The 21657-nt window shown below is 39.2% G+C and overlaps 1 protein-coding gene across 8 annotated transcripts in view; it reads left to right on the plus strand.

Annotated features, from left to right (window-relative positions):
• The window catches only part of MAGI2 (membrane associated guanylate kinase, WW and PDZ domain containing 2), a 737601-nt gene that overhangs the window by 334808 nt on the left and 381136 nt on the right, over window positions 1-21657 (plus strand). Inside the window, exon 1 of one of the 8 annotated variants that reach the window (XM_030478637.1) lies at window positions 5825-6251. The exons of the other annotated variants lie outside the window; for them this stretch is intronic. The gene's annotated coding sequence lies outside the window, so the exon portion shown is untranslated. Of the gene's footprint in view, window positions 1-5824; window positions 6252-21657 lie in introns of those variants that run through there. 8 annotated transcript variants of the gene reach the window in all.

The following is a 21657-nucleotide window of genomic DNA, read 5'->3' on the forward strand; positions in this document are numbered from 1 at the left end:
ATTAATGTTGATGAAAGCACAGTGGTTTTTAAAATTTACACCTTAGTTGTCCTTTACTGGTCAGGAAATTACTTTTCTCTATGAAAAAGTTTCACTAATCAAAACTTGTTGTGCTTGACTATTTAACAGAGGAAAGAACAAACATGTAAAAATATTAATTTTTATTTTAAATTATATTTCATTAAAAATATAATTTATGTAAAAGCAGAATTGGCAAATTCTTTGGCCAGTTTTAACTGATTAGTTCGTTTTGCAACATACTGAGTTCTGCTTTTAACAGAAGCATTTGGTGCCTTTACAGTTTCAGATCTTAAATCAGATAAAAGAGGACTAGGAAGTAGTCAGAAAGATAGGTTAAGGGTTTCTTTTTGTTCAATTTTTTTCACATACCTTAAACAGTTTAAATTTTAGGGAGATTCTTTCAAAAATATTCTATCTATTTTCTCATAGGAACAAATGAATTTCCCCTCCCCCTTGGATGAATGATAGTTTTTCATAATTCCTAAAATGGCAGCTTTTTCCAGTTCTAGGGAGGGAGACTACCAATACATGAGCAAAGTAACAGATGCAGAAGAACATTCCAGAACTAGCTTTAAATAAAGTAGGTCACATGCTGTACACTTAGACCAAGTAGAGCTTTCATTTTTGCAGGCAGTGCCACAAGAGTCGTGTGATTATGCTGCTGTTTAATAAAGAATATGGTATCTTTGTACAATACTTATTCTCTGGGAAGAAGGGGAAGAGAAGTGTGTAATAAGAGAAGTGTGCAGAGTGAGTCAATCAAGTGCCATTGGAAGATGTCCACACTGTGAATAAACCAGTAATTGACATCTTGTGGCTACCCCCATTGTAATCCAATTAAATTATATTGAATTCCAACAGGGGAAAGCAGTAGGGGCGCGGATCCTCCCTGCCATACTACCATAGACCATCCTACTTACAGGCACTGGAAACCAATTAAAAACTTACTTATCCAAAATAACACACTTAATGAACTCACTGTCTGGAGAGGACTGTAATTATCTTCTCCTTCTCATCATGGACTTGTACAGGCATTAGTACAATCTCAGGGAGAAACAGTTGAACTATCCCAAGAAAGTTAAGCTGATATTCTCCGAAACATAACCAGATATTTTTATGGGTTTTTTTCCCATCACTATCCACCTGTTCCTGCAAAAGTTATTATAAAGACTACTGTGCTTAGCAGTTAGATGAAGACATTCAGTCTTGTCTGAACCACACACCACAGAATTGGTTGGCAAATGAGCTGGCAGGAATTTTTGTAGAAGTCTGGCTGAAAGTTACGCATTCCATCCCCCAAATCCTCTACAAATTGAATTGTATTGAATTAAACCTTCTACAAATTTTGTGTAAGTCAATGACTTTGCCATTTCATAGGTGGAATGAGATGAGTACGTAGAGATTAACAGCAGCACTGAAGACAGCTTAGATAAAAAAGTCAGTTACAGTTATTGTAACTGTATTGTATTCCTCTGAGGGATACATCCTATTTTCCTTTTTTGAGACTGATAGGTATAACCCAGGGCAATGATCATGCACATGCATATACACATGTATACATGTGTATAGATGGCAAAGTAAAGCATAAAATCTTTCTCTCATTTATCCGGGTCAGCAAAACATTTTTCCCGGCTCTAGATTCTAGCCAGGATATTGATATTGGTATTGAATTCCTGCTTCACAAAAAGAGCTATGAGATGTTTCAATGTCTACATGCAGTCCAAACCCTCATTTTTATGTTGTTAAGAGGTTTCCTGTAGCACACTCTCCTGAAGGAGCAAATAAGGGTCTGCCGCTGACGTCAATGTTGAATGGTATCTATCCATTCAATTTCTATTTTGCTCAAACAGTTTCTTTAGTAGTGACCAAGAGCTGATACCACTCCTGTATCACTCCCTTAAGGAAAACCAGCATGGACATTCTAGCAGGCTGGATGATGAATTTTTTCCTCACTCACAAAGGAATTTTGTTTCTTCTATTCTTATATTTCATCTGGTGTTTGAAGCAGGGAAGGTTTCCCCAGTATCTTCCTGTGTTTTCCCATAATTTGACAAGAAAATGCCAGGAGCTCCAAAGGATATTTGTATTAACCTTGCCCATCATATCTCAGTTCTTTATGTCCGTTTTAAAGTCAAAGATAATGACTAATTCATTCCACAGAGAGGCCTGCATTAAATACTTTCTCTAGCATGGGTCAAAGCCCACACATGTCAAATGGCTTATCTGTAATGTCACTGGAATAGGACCACATCTCTACCTGCCTCCTTTCTCCTTCCTCTTGGCAATCTTTCTCCTGTGAGCACAAAGGACTGTAGGTACATCCAAAACCCAAACCAAGTCCATCCTAAAATTATTGACCTTAGCAATTATAACTTATGGTACTTCTGAAGGTGCAAGATACTTTTAAAATGCTGTCAGTGCTAATTTTGTAGTGGTTTTCTCCAGTGTGTAAATTATGTGTGTAACTTATATACACTTGCACATTTTCATTCATCAGTAATATTAATGTAAAGGCTCTGAAGCTAACAGTCTTCTATCTCCTTTTGAAACACAGACTTGCAAATTCTACATCTGAAGAGTAATGGAAAAGGAAAACATTCATGTCTGTTTGCCACACAAATTCAAAAAGACTTCATAAATACACTTACATGACATATCTATTTTCCTACTGATTGGACTTAGTTTCATTTTTAAATATACACCTTTTTGACTTGCATATAAATGAACTATTCAAAAAAAAAAAAAAAGCAACCTAGTTCTATGGCTTCTTTTAGGAATAAATCCGGCCTTAAGGCTGCTATGTATTATAAATATAAAAGGGGGGGGTATTGTTATTTTATGTTGATATATTCATGTTTTTACTGGTTTGAAATTAACATTCCAAATATTGGGACTATTTCTACAACAAAGTGGACCATTAATTTCTTTTCATCATGCCTCAATAATTTGATTATGTATGTGTTGTTGTTCAAATTAAAGCTCTAATTTTTAAAAGAGTACAATTTTAAAAGAGTGATTGTGCCAGGAAACTTTTAAATTCCTCTCAAAGGTTTATAGGTGATAAACGTAATGATTAAAATACTGTATTTATTTCTCGATTAAAATATCAGTTTGTGCAGATTTTTAGTTTGATAAATATTACTGAACACAGTTTCCAAAACATGATTGTTATCTGCATGGTTGAGACAGGTTTTCATCCATATTTATTATATGGGTTTAGTTGATTATGTAGAGATGTCTGTATATATATCTATATATATCAATGTGTATATATACACACAGCCTTTAGGTGGAAGTTAATCCTCCATTTTCTTCCAGTGTATTAGGCCTGTACTTGTTACTGCATCAACACGGACATTCAGAATGTCTTGTTCCTGTTAATTTGTGTGGCAGCCCAGAGATTATAAAAGGCTTTTTGGGAAGTCTAAAGTAATTGCGTTATTTCGTATAAATTAAATGACTGTCCTTTTTTGAGTCATAAACCATATTTAGCACTAGATGGGTGACCACACCATTTCATTGTTGAATATCTGTAGTTGCTCTCCTTTGCTAAACTGAACATTTTTGGTGGCTGTAATTAGTATGTGTAAGATGTGATACTCTTGCTTATCAAGAAACTCATCACTTTTTATGGGAGTCCTGTGCACAGAGTAACACAACTGCATGCTAGTAGTTGACTTCAGGTTGGAAATTTTGGAGCAGCCCCATGATTTACATAATATTGTAACTACTATAAGGGGCTGATAGGATAATGTTGTCTATTTGCCTCTTCAGCAATGATAATTTAGGCCTATTTCTTTACTGAAAACAAGGTTTATGTTGACTTTATGACCATAAAAGACTGTTGTTGATATTCAAATTAGGAAACACCAATATGTATGCAATTCTGTGTTGAGTTCTGAAGAAATTAGAGTAAGAAATATCATTTAGCTCTCCCTACTATTCTCTTCAGATGATTTTTCTCAGCTAACTCTCTTCAATTTGACCCATTATAGCCAATATATGTCATTACCCTTCTTTCACTGTTGTTGCTTCAGTACGGTGAAGGAGAAAAACTGTTAAGAAGAGGATGGATTTAGAGAGTCTCAAAAAACTGCAGATTTACATTTACATCCAGAAACTTAGATGAACGAGGTAGAATCGTCTGGTTCTTCTGGCTACTCTTGGTTCCTATGGCCTTCATTGCTGGGATCATCATAAAGGTGTTCAAGTGTTAAGTGTGCAAGGCATTACATATTTTTCTACAAATATATGCTTACCTTGGCATGACAAGAGTTCCAGTTCTGAAATTTTTTTCAACATGTAATTAAAGGAAATGTAGCACAAGCAAAATTCCAAAATTCCAGTGCTTTTTTAGCTGTGGTTGGTTGGTTGGTTGGTTGGTTGGTTTTGGGGTTTTTTTTCCCCTAGGAAGACTGGTTTGAAAGAATGTCATAATCATGAGAATTTCACCAGCTCCTTGGAATCAGTACTGGCTTCTGCTGAAATCTCATGGACTATGGCAGAAACTTTGGCTATGATAGGAATGATGTGAAACACTCCTGCTACAGCATCACTACGATGCATGTGTCAGAGTTAAAAGCCTTAAGTCTCTGAAAGTCAGTGCAAGAAAAATAGAGTTGGTAGTATGAATCTCATAGGGATTGCCTAGTACTATAGTGCAAATGATCCATGGTATCTCATATACCTCTTTTTCCTCAGTATCCTGAAACAAATTCAGGTTGCTCCTTTGTGTGCTTTGCTTCCAAAATATGGAAATTTGTGTTCTCTCTGTAGTGCCAGAGGGACTACAGGTCTGTGGACAGACCTGCAGTTCATATGAGATGGGAAAATGGTTATTTATAATATCATTGGAAACATTGGGAAGCATTAGAAGTGCCTGTGCTGGATGAGTGGGGTTTCTGGCTTTAACTTGAGTCATTAAGAATATGGTCCATAGGAGGCTTAGATTTTTCTGGAAGAGGTGATATATTACATCTACACATTTAAAGTTTCTCAGGAAAGAGTAATTAAATGTGTATACCTTGTCTACCCTTAGTGCCTAGTTTTGCAAATGTTTCCTGGTTTTTGTTAGCATTTCATAATGAATGCAAAGGACATGCATTGGGTGAAATTCTGGACTCATTAAACCTGATAGAACAAACAACTGGGGTTAAAAATTCAGTGTTTTATCAAGACTTACAGTCTTTTCTGCTTATACTTCATTACTTTTGCACCAATATTTGTGTATTTCTGAAAACTTGGCAATAACTAGGACTCTCACAGAACCTGAGGTTACAGTTTCAGTCTTTCAGAGTGTAAGCTCCAAAGCCCTGCACAATATGGTAGCTTTCATCAGAGTAATCCCAGGGAATGGGGCCATTGGATAAGCCACAGTTCAGAAAGTGAAGTGTACACATAATGGCCCTTATGTCAACAATATTTTGAATGACAATGTAATAAAGTGAATAAAGAACTAATAAAGGATTTCAGTTGGGTGTTGGTCCATTCACTGTTCAGATATTAAATATGGCTTCAGCATAAATATTTAAATATCATATTGTTAAAAAAATATAGTTGGGAAGAAGCTGCAAAGGGACCTACAGAACCAGCATAGAGTCTATATGAAAAATAATGATGTTTCCTTAGGAATAAGCCCCTGCTTCTAAATATTTAGGAGTGGCATCGTGTACACACTGTGTGCAGTTATGACCACTGGAAAGTTTAATTACATATCTTTGCACTCTGCCTGCTTTTGTGGATTGCTAGGGGAGAACCGGGGAGCAGGAGAATGCCTGATGCTCTCCTCAGAGCTCTGTTTTCCTCCCTGCCTTGTCACGTAAACGGCTAGTTTGAGAGCCACGGCGGATTCGTGCGCTCCATCCCCGAGCATCCCTCCTGCTTTCCCAGGAAGATCACCTGACCGCCTCCGAAGCTGCCCCTCTCGCCGGGAGGGCGCTGGGCAGGGCTGGGCGGCGGCGGCGGCGGAGGCAGCGCCGGGGAGCGGGAGCGGGAGCGCTGGGGAGCCGCGGCTCCAGCCCTGCCGAGGAGGGAAAACAAAAGAGCTCGGCTGCAGTTTTGTGTTGCGGTGTCGGGCTCAAGCGGAAGATTCTAGACATCCGTGCCGAAAAATCAAAGCACGGCTGAGGCTACGTCTGCCGGGAGGGGATTTTCTGCCCCCAGAATGGGCTGGATCCGTACAGGTGGTTTGCAGATCCTGAGAAGACAGACGGGCTGAGAGCCATGGAAAGGTGGGATAAGACTCTGCCTCTCTTTCTTGCCTTTTTTTTCCTCTTCTTTCTCCCCCCTCTCTCTCTGTTGATTTGCAAAGCTGGGACCTGAGATGGGGTCAGTTGAAGAGATTAGATGGGTTTTAATCCCACAAAACAAAATCAGAATTGGAGGCACTACAGTGTTCAGCCAGATGTTGAATCCAAACTTGGGCTGAGGCGGACTTGCTTTGCGCGATTCTGGTGTTGCTTTTGATGTTGTCTTTGTTTATAATAGTTCCTGTAGGAAACACCATGCTTTAAGACGAGCTGCATGCTTCTTTCACAAATTGTCAGATTACTGCTCCGGTGCTGATAGGGTTTTGCAAGGGAAACTGCAAAAGAAGGCTTCGGTTATGATGTTTATGGAAATAAAAAGAGCTGTTGACTTTGAATTTCTTGTGATGCGGGCATGGTTAGAAGTTGAGCTGTGACTGTTGTTGTACATTGTCTGAATCATAACAATGGGCAGTTCGAGTAGAGCAAGTTTGAATGGTGTTTCTTCAGCAATTCCAAAGGCATTTCCCTCTTACGATCTTTGGCTTTTCGCTGAAGGCAAGGAATGTGATTTTTTTATTTTATTTAGGGTTTTTTTTTAGGAAAAAGCCAACAGGATTTTTAAAAAAGATGGAAAGACAGAAGCAAATCAACATTTTTATTTGAATGGTGGTTGTTAACACCAGCATGCCTAAACATCTAAAACAAATCCCAGCAATTTCTCATTTCTCTTCCTGGGCAGATGCATTTCTTTTGTTCCTGAAAATTTTTCCCTGCCTTTTCAGAACAAAAGGCATTGGGTCTTTTTTTTTTCTCTTCCCCCCCCCCCCCCTTTTTTTTTTAATATCAGCAAGAGAGTTATATACAAATTAGCAATTTTGTGCAGGTTAATGCTCTGCTTCATTCTGAAGTAAACTGCCTTAAGGTATTAGAGGACAGGGGGTAGGCAAACAGGGGGGAGGCTTGACCGATGTCCAAGAAGTGTTGTATTCAGATGGATTTAAATCATACAGAGAAGCATACATTTATCTGTAGCTGGATTTCAGCTCCATGTCATGCAAAATCTGCAGACCATAGCAGGGAGATTCTTAGCAACCAATAAATCAGATTTGTAATGGGCCTTTAAAATTTGTCTGTGAGGGGTGACTGCCTGGGTCCCCTTTGGCCAAATTAAGATGCAATCTGACAGTACAGTAGCATCTGTGTGCTGACATTTTCTCATGAACCTAGTGAAAAATGGCTCCGTATCTCTTCTTCAGCCCCCAAAAGGCTGTTTCTGAGTAGCCATGCGTTTTAATCCTGTATTGTTGTTTGTTCTAATCACCATTCGCTCTGATAATAACTGACTGGCTTGTTTCGCTTTGCTTGCTTTGACTGTTTGACTAGCTGAGGGGCTGTAGTGGGCAGTGGTGGTTGTACCTGAAATCAGAACCTCGCGCCAATACTAAAATAAGAGATAATTAAAAGAAATGTTTGTTGCGAGTTGTATAAATGCTGCTAATAAAGCAGCTTCTCTCGTACTGCTGGAATTAGGTAAGTGGGTTGAAAAAGATGTGACTTAGATAATGTGCCACCCACAATACAGGTGAAAAAGAAATGCCAGCCAGTAGTGAGTGCAACTGAGAGGTAAAACTGAAAATCCTAAAGAAAAGGCACAAGAATAAATCCTTCAAAGTCCAGAAGCATAGCTATCAGTGCAAGTGTTTTGTTTATTCAAGGGAGAAGTTCACGTTCAGGTACTACAAGACTGAGTAGGGGAGGGGGAGGGAGGAAGTCACTCCTTTAATTGTACTACAAGTGCGCTTGTTGGCAAGAGCTTCCTGTGGAATGGTCATTCATCCTCACACCGCAGCTCTACCTTAACATTCCTCAGCCCAAGTTGCAGCTCAGGGGTGCAAGCAGCCTCCGTCTGTGCATGTGTGGGGTGGGCACAGGAGAGTGAGGAAAAGACCCATGTGTCTCCATAGTGACCTGTGCCGGGGGATTCGTGGGATGGCAGGGAAGTTTGCTCTGCTGGAAAACACTTCTTTACATGTTCCCTGAGATAAGGTGGCTCCATAGCACAAAAGTAGGGCAAGTAGGAGGCAGGAGGATGGCTGTGTGAAGTTGTGAGTAGTACGGATCCTCTCCAGCAAATGTGGCCAGTGTTATTTTTGTGACTGCTTAATAGTGCTTACGGAGGGTTTTGTAAAAATCACTGTGTTTACTGGACTCCTGTATTTTCACTCCAGTTTAAGGTAATAGTTTCTCTGTATTACAAATATGATTTTCAGCATGAAAGGAATAACTTTAAAAGCTTCCCTCATAGAAAACAAACACTTTAAATATTATGCCATTTACCCATGGCAAGAGGCATTACATCTTAGTCCGTGCATGTTGTAGAAAGCATGTTGTATAGCCCCAAATGTTACTTCCCAGACTTGTTACAGTCTTTTTAGATTAATTTTCATAGACCTAAATGCTTGGAGTCATGGTATAAAATTCCACTACCTCTGGAGAGAAGTGAAAATGGAACTTTAACACCGCATGCAGATCCCATTACTGCTTTTGTACAGGTAGATAATTTGACTCTAGTAAACAGTTTGCTTCATGGAAAGTGACACAGCTGCACTGTAGGAATGTGTAAAGCAAACCAAACATTTTTCAAACCATCAGACAAGCAGAAATGTCAACAAGAGATGCTCAAAATAGAGTTAAAATGCTTTGAGTGACAGAAAGATTCCAGATGTCTGATTCACATTGACCATAGTCATAAAACAGAGGAATGCAACTGCGGTTTTAGAAGCTAAACCAGATCAGGCTGCTTTCCAGATGTGCATGTACATAATCAGAATGGGAGTCTAATACTGAATAGGATCAAATTAGGTCTCAGAACTTAACTGGCACACATTTAGATAAACTACGTTGAAGATTCACCACAGGCAGAAAAGTTTATAGGATCAATGAAATGATCCAACTTAACCCAAATGAAACACACACATCCAACTAGTAGTATTGTCTATCAATGGTATGATTATTAAGTACAATATCGTTTAAAGTGGGCTTTTTACAGTGAAAATCTGATTTAAGAAATAAAGCAAGACTTTTGACATTTATTCTCATTACAAAATGAAAACTGCCCAGGGACTTTGCTTGCAAATATGCATTTTCTCAGGGCACAGCACTGACACACTGGACCTCTGTAAAGGAGAAGGGGAAAACAAAGACAGAAATGAAATGGTGGAGCTCTGAAAATTTCTCACCATCGCTTTCTACAAGCTGTGTAAATACGTCCTATGGTTAAACATAAAGGTCAGGATCATCTTCTTCTTGTGATATAAAAAACAAGTAATAAGAATTAAATAGATTAATATATAGTAACGTTTAAAAAGACTGATACACACAGTATTGAAGTCTGAGAAAACTATATTTACATTGAAGCAGTCCGAGTAGCAATTGTGAATGTTCCAGCTGACAGACTCAGCAAACAGGCCACCTATTTTCCATTTCAGCAGCAAATGCCTATACAGAAACCATCATGCTCTCACTGCAAAGTAAGCTTAAGAATATTAAAGGCCATATAGTATTCCCGGTTGCCTTAATGCAACCAGTTTAAATCAAGTTTGTTGTAAATGATATCACTATAACAGAGCTGATTGGAGCCCATAGTGTCAAGAAAAGAGTATGGTCGGCAGAATTTACTTCCTTTTTAAAAATACAAACATCCCAGCTATCCCTCTGTCATTGCTTCCACATGTATATACCACATTCCAGACCCATGCATCTTCATTTCTAGCACCAGATGAAAATTACAGACACATCTATCTCTTGTCACTGTTACAACATCTTTCTGATTATATTGTACAGTAGGATAAAGAGGAAGCTGATTCTTGTCATGACCCTTGATGTTTATATACAGAGCATACCCAAGTATTAGTGACTGTCCATTATTTTGTAGAAAATTAAACCTAAACAGTAGGGTTAACTGAAAACTGTACTGGCTGGGTTTGCTCTTTCTGTGAGCATGGACGGTTAGGTTGACGTTTTCAGTTGAAGTTAAAAAAACAGTCTCATCTGGAAAGATGCAAGATATTTCTGACCTGACCTTACCATCTTTTCCCTATCATCCTTCTAATTTATTTGTTTTTCTCATCTCATACTTTTTTTTTTTTTTTACCATCCACAGACTTTCTTATTTACGTAAATCTTCTTTGAATTGACTTTGCCAACCACCTATGACTTTCCCCTCCTGCCCCAGCTCCATGTTCTGGGACAGTGAGAAATACTTCCTGCCACCTGGCCTTTCTTTGGTCCAGAGGAAGTCAGAATTTGGTGCTGGAGGAGCAAGTTGTACAGAGGTGCATATCCAGATGCCTACAGAACAAGATACTCTCAATCTCATCAGTCTCCCTAGTACCAAAAGGAAATTATTTTTCATCTCAACATAAGCCATAACTACTTAGCCAATATTCTTATAGTTAAAACTGCTGAAGCAGTGGCTTTCTCAGGACACTCTGATCATCTGAATCTCTATCCTGAACGCCTATGTCATCATATGAGCAGTCCTAAAGGAGAGAGAGGTTTAGGCTCAGCTCTCTTGAAATTGGTGCCAAGTTTCACTCTAAGATAAGATGAGAACATTTAGTAGAGAAAAGAAAAAAAGCTGATCTTGCAGAGGGGCTCAGGTTAAATACATTTTAGCACTTTGCTGGGAAAGAAAACAAGCAAATAGGATTGACAGTGGGTGATCACTGAACCTCTAAACCCCCTAACTGTTGTGCAGTATAAAGATGTGAACAAAAAAAAAAAAGCATGGGAAAAATTCTTTAATCTGAAGGTATTAGGAGTTAAGTCTTCACAGCCATTACAATCCCCATTGACAGAAATGCTCACAACCCAGAGGTGATGGAATACAAATGGGCATGGATGTGGGAAGCATTGCAATAGAGAGCACATCACAATAAAAGCTCTCTTTCTCAGTTATCCTTTCCATTCCCGTCAAATAAATAAATTACAGTGATGTACAGTGTGAAAAATTACTGCAGCTAGAGTGCTTTTCTGATGACAGAGATGACATAAGTTATAAAGGCCTGTTACAGATAATAGAAAGTAAAGATTGCTGGAAGTTAATAAAGATTTAGGAACTCTTGGGGTCCGGATTGATTCAAGCATACTAATTGGATATGGATTGCTTCACTCCTGACTTGGTCATCCACTGAGAAACCTACACTGATGGGAGCACAGAGCCATGACACTCCTCTGCTGCAAATCTCCATCTGACTGCTCCAAAGGCCTTGGCTCAAATCTTCAGGAATGCTCAGGAGGTTGGCCAAAGTTGTTGGAGTGATTGTACCCATCTCTGTGAACCGTGATGGCAGAAGCCATGACGAGTGAATAAGGTGACAGTGATCCTAGTGAAATGGTGGTGAGCAAAGCCTCTGCAGGGAAGGACCTTCAGAGTCCAAGGATTTTTCACCTTTGGAGTCAGCTTCTTAGCAGAAACTCGAAAAGGTAACTTGACATCACCCTGTAATTCTGTGCAGTCAGATACAATACAGCATTTTGTATTTTATCGATGCTGTAATCTAGTACATAACCTAAAGAAGAGTGAGGAACAGTGCCTTTCTTGCTAATTAAGGTTCCCCATCACACGGTTGGGATCAAGTGCACCTAAAAGCAACATTTAAAAATGACGCCAGCTTTCTGGAGTACTCTGAAAATCTACAGTATCTGAGGAGGTTTGCAGAAGGCTGAATAAAAGAGCTTGGTCAGTTCATAATTGTTCACTGACGTGGGCAATGGGAAGTGCATGTGCCTCTGTCTTTAGAGCTCTGCAGCTCCTGGATTACAGAAGACTACACTCTTGTTTTGATGTTTCTTGTTCAGATGATGCAATAGAAAGAGGTTTGGGGAAACAGAAGTGGGGAGTTAGTGGAAGTGTTGGTATCTTTGCATCATTTGCTTTTATAGTCCTGCACCCCAGAAACCCAGAAATCTTTCTGGAATGGGTGGTAGCCATCCCTTAGATAGCAGTAAGAGGATTGTGCTGGACAAGAGGAAGGAATAACTCAAAACTTTCCTAGCTTTTGCGTTGCTGGATTTTAAAACCTGGAATATCTGAGGGGATAGTCTGTTCCCATCACCTCTAATTCTGTCATCACAGCCATTGAATACTGTTTTCAAACCAGTTGCAGTGACGTAACCATCCTAAAACACCTGCCCGTACGCCTATTAAAAAATCCTTCTGAAAAAGGAGTGTGCTGATAGGGAGCTCTATTCTATTGTTGTGTTTTTTTCCTTCTGCAGATTCAGCAGGTGCTATATATTATTCTTTACAACCTTCAGCCATTGGGAGCTAGGACACTGTAATTATGTTCCCTGTCTGTGGAAGTTACTGCATATTACTGTGTGAAATATGAGCTCTGCTCGGGATTCAGAACTAAACTGAGGAAGCATGTTTGCTGCTGCTTTCATACCAACAAGATAATGGTTGTTAATTTACAGTAGTAAATGTTCTCTGCCCTTTACATGGTGGAACCTGTACCTTGTTGCTGATACAGAAAGAAGCCAAATTCCCAGTGCTGACGGTTCACTTCCACGGATAAAATTTTACATTTATGTAGCTGCTTTTCCTGAAAGTTGTACGGGCTCACTCGTTCATAGGTCTGTGAGGCTGAGACGCAGAAAGTACATGACCGTTTTTATGCAAAGGTAACTTTAAGTCATCTCTGTAGGGATAGTCAGGGTCTCACAGCCCTTCCTAACAAGTTGGCTTAATCGCTCATTGCTCTTGAATTTGTATGCAGATTGGTCTTTAAGTACCTGGTCCTTGTTCCCACAATGACTCAGTAGCACAGGAGAAAAGTTGGGTTTTCTAGCTCCTGCAGCCTTTACTTTTGCAGCCTCATTCACATGAGCACTGCCTTCTGTGAGGTTTCACCACTTTGTAACTAAAAAAATGTAGCTTGGTTTTATCTCGTTCTGTTCTTTATTGAAGTTATTCAGAGGAACTATTCAGAGGAACTGAGATATGGTGGGTACCTCGAGCACTATTCCGTTAGGATAAAGTATGTATGCTGACTATTGTGTTTAGAAGAACGTTCCAAAGAAAACACTCTATGTCATAGTTGTGATAACAAGCAGGAAAGAAATAACAGGAGAGACAGCACAAGAAAATTTAGCTGCTTTGGTATAATCTGCTAGTTCATCACTGCAGTAGTTGATACTAGTGCTTCCCTTGCCAAGATTCTTGGTGACAGCCACAGCAGCCCACAGGATAAGCTGCTGTGTTGCCTGTAGCTGCCCTAAAAACAATGTTTTTGTTGATCAGGTGCCTTCAGGAGATAATGCACAGACTATCCTTCGCAGGGGCACAATGTACAAAAACAAGCTCTTGAACATTTTCTTGTCCTGTTCATTTCTTCTTCCCACTTTCATTTGTATAGATAGGAAAGTCCCACGTGCCCCCACGTTCTCTCACAGGATGGACCATGGCTTTTAAGAAGTACCGAGGTTCTCAGTCTGTCTTTTCTCACATCAAGTGAACAAGGCTGTGAGTGATTATTGCTAGAAGTGTTGGTGCATCAGACCAACCAGCTCAGGTGTGGTAGCTCTTGAAGGTGGAGGACCTGTTCTTACCCTCCTGCCACAGTGTGTTTGATAACCACTCCGGTGTGTAAAGCTTAGTATATTTGAATTATCACTGCAATAAGTGATCACACAGCCCAGGCTCCACCTGAGCAGCAAATACAAAATTATTGCCAAAATATCTTAAATGTTTGATTTAAAATTTGCTTCCCTGCCTGGAATAACAGCAGTGTATTTGGCCCAGCATCCTGCTTTTAATGCTGGCAAGGAGTGGGCACCCTGGGAAAAGTAGAAGCACCAGGGCATTATAGGCTAATACTGTTATTTGTACATCCCAGTTTCCAATATAAGTTGCCAAGATACTATGATGTTTTCTAAGTGGTATGAAATTCTTCTTTTAAAGCATGAATTGATGTTTATGTGGTCACACAAAGCAGAAGAAATGTCATTTCCAGCGCTGGTCCTATGGAATCACGCTCACTGGTGTGTATGTAACCAGACCTCTGTACCTCAGTACAGGATGACCCAGTCAGGGAGGTTTGTAATGCCTTCACTTAAGCGTACTGCTGCCTTGGTGAAGAGCCTCATATCTTCAAGCACATCACACCTTCCTGTCATTAGAAATACTTTAAAACTTTAAAAGTCGAAAACTTTTGAGTTTTGGCTACTTCAGCATATAAATCTGAAAATGTGTTTCATTTGTGATAACCACATTTTCATGCATATGACTCATGCCTGGCAAAATACTGTAATCCAGAAAAAAAGGAGAAAAAAATAATAGTCAGAAGAAACCCTTTTGGGGGGAAGTTATTATCAAAAAAAAGTCTATCAAATTGTTGGACATAGAGCATGCTTCCTCTGCTGGAATCATAGTAGTGCTCCTGCAAATCACCTTTTCTCTGCTATAGGAACATTTATCCCCCATTTTTGCAGGCACTCCTTTCAAATGCCAGTTCATCTTATCAGTGTGCATATGATTTTGGTTTGCCTATTTGCTCATTCTTCTCTGGGTTCTCCCACCCTTCCCCAAAGGTGTGAGGGCAGATTGAATCAAAATAGGCAGATGTTGATGAACAAATGCTTTCTTTGTCTTTGAGTGCAGTATGTTTGTCGCTAAGAGACAGCTTCTGTTTTTCCTTAGAATTACTGACCCTCTCTGAAAATGGGTATCCTTGAATCTCGGCTTGAGCCCTTCACACTGAAAGAGAGAATTGGCTGTTGTCTACAAAGGGTTGTGACCAGCATTCACTGCACCGGAGAGGTCAATGGGAGAGAGCGCATTTAGCAAGCTGTGGGTGAGCAGCACAGAGGAATACGGATCAACGGGGGGTGCTGACAGCAGAGATCTGGGAATAAAGCTCCAAAAAGGAAAAGAAAACCAAGAATGTATGGAAAAATGGGGCAACAAAAAACAAAATTAAGAGAAGTGAGAAAGGAAAATTAGTATTTGTGAAAGCAGAAACAGGAATCCTCATGCTCATCCTCAAGCTGTCATGGTAAAGAATACAAGCCCTACAGCATTCCCTTCACTTCTCCATGGAAATAAAACAATTATCAGGAAACTATTCTATTTTATTCTTCGGAGAAATGATTTAAAAGCAGTTCCCCATTGTGGGAAGACTTGACATCAAGAACAGTTAGTGTCTCTCACAAGCCCTTCTTTATGGTTACTGTTAAATTCAAATGCCAGAAAGCTGACACTCAGATGCCACCATGCTACCTTAATAGAAATGGGTGGGTTTGCCTTATGGGAGCTGAGGGGTAGGGAGAAAAATGTCTTGAAAAGGAAAATAGAAATACTTGTGAACTGTATTGTGTCCTTTGGCCTGCCCAAGGAAAGTGAAAGCACTGTTGAAGTTTCCTTCCCCGGGTGGGAGAAGCTTTCAGGGCAGTGGGGTCCTTCCCTCCTATGTTAGGCACTGCTCCTTGCTCATGGTGCTCATACCATTCCCCTCTCACTGTCAAATATCCATGTCCCACAACCATGATTTCCCCTCTTCAGAAAAGACCCCAGGGCTGGTGTGTTGTATTGGTCTCCTCTCCATGAAAGTTGTTCTGGAAGGGTTGATGCCAGGGACGTGCACTGTAGCAAAAGGTGTTGCGCAGGTTTTCAGTATTGTGGTGAGCCACGGGCTGTCAAAGGAGGAGGGGTGAGAGGGTGAAGATGGAGAGCCCCAATCTTTGTGGCCTTTACCCAATATCCCTACTCATGCAAAAAGGCAGAGAGAAAACAGTGTGAGAGAAATGGTCCGTAATCCCTGTTGCTTTGTGGCATATTATTATATGAGAGTAAGAGATAACAGTGTGCTTTTTGATAGAAAGTCACCTTCTAGCACTTTGTCATTCAGGCTCTTTGAAACTCGGCCTGAATGAAACCTGCCTGAATAAAGCTCTAAAACGTGTGCTTTATCTTAAAGTCCCTGAAGAAGAAGTGTCTTCACTCCTGAAATGCATCGAAGCTTTATTACAAGCCATATTCTGATCTCAGGCACAGCGGTGTAAATTTGCTATTACTCACTCAGTATCAGTGGTATTATCCTAGTGGTTGAAGAGAGCAGGTTCACCCCTTCCTACCAAGCAGAAGGATGAACTCATTCTTCGTTGTCAATGTAAACTTGTACTGACATTGTGCTGGCACTTACTTTCATCCAGATGATTAGAATTAAGCATCGCCTTCCTTTTGCAATTATGCTAAATTAAGTTAAATCATTATGTTTTCAACCTTCTGTTACACTGTGGAAAACTTACTTCAGATAAAACTCACCCTGGTATTTTACTTTAAAATTCTCTGCTGAGGAGTGTCTCCCAAACGTGGAAACGCATTTTAAAAGCATGCAGAGCTAGTTGTCTCTGTAGTGTTGCTTCCAATTTTTCTGTTTTCACAGTTAGAGATGTAGTAACTTTTAGGATGGTGTAAGGTCTTTTGTCAGTTGGGAATAATGACTAAATAGCAGCGTTTATCAGAAAAGAAATGTAGATGGTGGTTAATGAGGAGTCAGTGTAGGCATTTATATTAAAGCAAATGTTTAGGATAGCAACAGGTGAAAACTTCAGGGCACAAAGGATGAGAAGGAGCCTGAGTGTCAGAAGGCCGATAGTGCAGCTCTCACAAACTGCTTCAGCCAGCACGCTGCAGAGGTGCCAACCTAACCAAGTCTCACAGATGCAGACAGTCTTGCAAGAGGCAAAGAGTGAATATACACAAGAAAGGTGAATAATTTTATTTGCTTAGACACTATCCTTCTGCATCCCAGGTGGTGGTGTCAAACTGAGAGGATATTCTAGGAAATGATCACAAGAGTTCATTTCTAGGACTGTTAGTCCTAATCCTCTCATCATGCTTATTTTTTTCTACAGTAATATCATGTGCTATTTATAATGAAAGTTGCTCCCTCTTTACTAGCCATTCCCAGATAATTCCTTTCTCCCCTCATTAAGATGACTATTAACTTGTTATTTATTATCTATAATGCAATAGGTCCTATAGATCTTGATCAGTATCATTTGTAAAGAGAAATACAGCATCCACTTAAAGGGGTTGTGAAGATGCAGTTCTACATTTGCCATGTTCTGTAGCTGTTCTACTGTTCCAGGAATTCAGGATCTTTAACATAAAATCAGATTGTTCAGGGGTTATTTTTTAGAAGTATAAACCATGCAGCATTAAAGCATTTCAAAGAACATATCCATCCATAATGGAAAGAGAGATACTAAGACGTTCATGTACAAGATTATATTTTTCTGCTCATTTTTTGTATAGCAAGGCCCAAACCTGAAGACTTCATGCATATTAGAAACAAATAATGAAATTATTTGACAATCTCTTGTTCATGAGAAACAAAATATTGACCACCCATTGAAATGACCAGAGTCCTAACACTGTATCAGGGATTGCATCTCTTCTTTTTAATTGAAATATGTGTGTGTCATTTTTTCAGAAGTGTAGAACTGGAAGAGGCCTCTGGGCCATTGAATTCCATCCATTCCATCTATTCCATACACACACAACTGTATCATATAATCTCTTGCATAAGCGTATCAGATTTGCTACACTAAATGTGTGGAGCACCAACGATGTTCTCATCTGTTATCAATGTTTTTTATTGATTTCAGTGCTGTGCTCTATTCACCAATTAACTGGACATATCACCTTCACTGACCTGAATACTGACACTTCACAGAATAATTTCTTATCCAGCAGCCAGATTTGCTGCTTTATACTCTTCCACCTGTCTAGCTGCATCGTGATCATATTTTCTCTCTACTGATTTTTTGTCCTTTTTATTTGTTGTTTTAAAGTCGTAGTCATAATATATTGAGTAATGGATAATTTTTAGGTGGGTCAGTCAACACAGGGGAGAATCATTTCTAATTTATTTTTAAAAAGTAAATTTCATTTAGCAATTGTGTTCACCATAGAGGTGTTTTAACTTTGTCTGCCCATGTACACACCCATTTGTGTCAAACAAATCTAATTTGGTAATGCAAACAAGCATTGTCCTTGGCACTTGACATGTACAACAGAAAAGAGTAGATTATTAAGCTGTTAAAAATGCTTGATGGTACGACTGCCATTATGCCAAATACTTTCCTGAAGTCTTAGAATCATAGAATAGTTAGGGTTGGAAAGGACCTTAAGATCACCTAGTTCCAAACTCCCTGCCATGGGTTTTAGCTGATGGATCAATAAAACATTCCTGATGTATAAACGTGATTGCTGTATGTATTGTGCTCTGAGTTCTGGATGTGTGACATTTCATTAGGTGTAGCCCCTTTAACTGTGATGTTTGCTGTGTTCTTCCTTAAGTCTCACATGATTTTAACTTAAAAGGAGTTATGTCACAACCCTTTGATCATATTACTGTTTTTCATTTTTGTGCTTCCATATTTTAACATTATCTGAAATCAATCTTCCTGTGACTTCAGTTGATTCAGATTTCATTAAAGGTTTTTTCTTATAAAATTAATACAGGCCATTCCTGCAGTGTTTTGATATAGGGATCTTAAAAAAGTTCATATTTGACAACAAAAATAAATGTTCCATGAGACTATTAGAATAGTATCTTCAGTGTTAGAAAACAGCAACGAGGAAAGACTTTTTTTGTTTATAGAGTACTCAGCTCTTCATGTTACCACTCATCCTTTGATCTTCTTCTGGAACTGACAAGATAGGAAGCAAATTGGTAATTTTCAGGGTTTTTTCTTTAAAAAAAAAAGAAGACATAATTGCAAAAGCATGTTCTACATCAGTGTGGCACTTGCCCAGTTAAAGATCCAGACAGGCAGAAAGCAAAGGATGGATTTCTAACAGCAGTTTAGGTACTGTGTTAACACAGTCCTATGGCAGAACATAATATTTCCTGTTACTAAAATTGCACTTTGTGTCATATGTGTTACTGGATAATGTAAACAAACTATGTCATGTGGTGGAGGTGGTTCTTGTTTCTCGAATATTTGTTATATCTGGTTCTTTAAAGCAGTGTTACTTTGGCCATTGAAAGCTACTGTAACTCTGCGCTGTTACATCTCTAGACCTTTCTGTCAAGGAGAATTCAAACCATTTGTCACTTTACAGGCAGCATCGCCTGCAGAGAAATTAGAGACTGAACTCCATAGTGAAGTGGTAACTTTTAGCTATATCCACAAGTGTCTCTCAACTCTGAGATGTCACTTGAGAAAAAGCCACATTCCCAAATGCTTTGAGATGCTGCTTTTGAAGTGACAAGGGGAGAGTGACAAAAGAGAGAGTGGGCTAAAATCAGGTACAGAAGAATCAAGAAATGGCCACATATGAACGACTGGGTGCTCTAGCCTTTGATGAAAGGGGTGAGTGATTTAGAATTTATATATAAAAGCTGCTGCCAAGCTTTTATGGCCACAGCACTGAAGACAATCAAAGTGAAAATCCATTTGTTCCACATTTGGTTGGAGAAGATATTTTTGCTTCCTGAAACACTCTTTTTTTTCTTTTTACGGCTGAGAAATGTTGTAAGAGCTATGAAGAGATGGCTGAGGGATATAAGAAGCACCACAGTGACCAGTGAATTCTTAATGAGAAATACATTTGCACATAAGAATTTCAAAACAGAATGTATCTTGATAAGCTCTGCAAAAGCTGCCATTTTGGTAACCACAAACGAGAAATTACTGGGAGATTTCTATATCTGACATTAGAAATGTAAGTTTAAAAAGAAGTTTGAATACTCTTCACGCATGTAACGTGAAGTGGGAGGGGTGTGTACCATTCTTTTCATCCCATGTAGGAGACCAGCATTTTGATATCTCAAAGAGACTTATGCCTCTGCCCCGATAGTATAAAACATGTTGTGCCTAGTCCACAGGAGTTGTTTTCCCAGTAGCACGTTGCACCCCCCAGGTTCAGCTGAACCATCTTATACTGGCAAAGGTGGGTGTTAAGGGGGTTCTTTATGTGTGAATGTTCACAACATTGATGTACGAGGAATAAATTACTTAATAACTTTAGTTCAGAACAAGTCACAGTAAAGACGTGATGAAGTGACAAAAAATCAAAAGGTAACTATCCCAGGATGGTTCACCTACATTTATGAGTGCTGATTCAAAATTAACAGAAATGAAAAAGGCAACAAATCATTCCAAGAAAAGTGTTAGGACCTGTGACACAGCTTGTGGTAAATGGAGAAATAATGAAGAAAAATGTTGTGCATTTGTTTAGAAAATAACAAAGAGATTGACATAGTAGGAAGCTGTGTAATTGCTAAAGGAAGGATATTATTATTTTTTCCCATTAACCTGATGATGGTGTTAGTACAGCAACCAAATCTGAAAAGAAAATGTTATTATAAAAACAAAATCTGTAAAGGTCAATAAGCAACTGGAGGAACGAGTAGAAACTGCTCCTGCTGCTGACAGGCATTTTCAAACAAGCCAAAATCACAAAAATCCCTACAGATTGACTCCATAATTTAAAAATTGCAAGGGAGGAATGCAGTGACTAGTGCTTTACGCTATGCTAACTTTGTGTAACTGCCAAGGCCTTAATGGGACACTATATTGGGTTGCTCAACTGCAGGACTGTGTCAACTGAAGGAAGGCTCGATCCAAAAAGAGGGTGGGAAGCAATGGGAGTCACTGGGCTGGGATGGCTCAGCTCATTGTTATTGTTTTACATAGTGATTCTGCTCTCACTGAGATTCATATAGTTAATGAAAAAAGGCATGCTTGGGAGTTTGAGAAAGACAGTTTTATTTTAACCGTAATATACATTGAAGTAAAGCTTTCTGTGTTTACACTGTGGAAGTGCTGACACAAGCTGAGAGCTATTCATAAAGCAAGTTCATATTTCAAATACATCAAGTACAGAATGCATAAAAGAGCTTACAAAAGAGGGAAACATTTCAGACACACAGAGAAAGATTTCAGAATACATTTTATTAGCCTAAAAAGATGATGGTTTTCTTTATTTTTTCTCTTTTTTTTTTTTTAAAGACTTACCTATTGCCTGTGACATGAATTGTACAACTCTAGAGATACATGTTTTACAAATTCATTGGGAAATGTCCAATATTCCTGCTCGAACCTTTCATATAACCTTAGCTAGAGGTTTTACTTAAGGTAAAAGCCTCTCATGAAGTATTAAGGCTGTCCCAGCTTTTCCGATTTCATTTCTTCAACCATGTGGTTGAAGAAATGAAAGTACTAATCCTTCTCATCATGGCTTTAAGTTCCAGGCGGAACAGGAGTTTACGGAGCAGTTGGGCTATCAGATTGCGTCATGCCTGGAAGCCGCATGCCGTGTTGCCATGGCAATGACATACAACAGTTTCTTGAGCTGTACTACCTTGAC

Source organism: Strigops habroptila, chromosome 3 (genome assembly GCF_004027225.2).
Source record: "Strigops habroptila isolate Jane chromosome 3, bStrHab1.2.pri, whole genome shotgun sequence".
Taxonomy (NCBI): Eukaryota; Metazoa; Chordata; class Aves; order Psittaciformes; family Psittacidae; genus Strigops; species Strigops habroptila.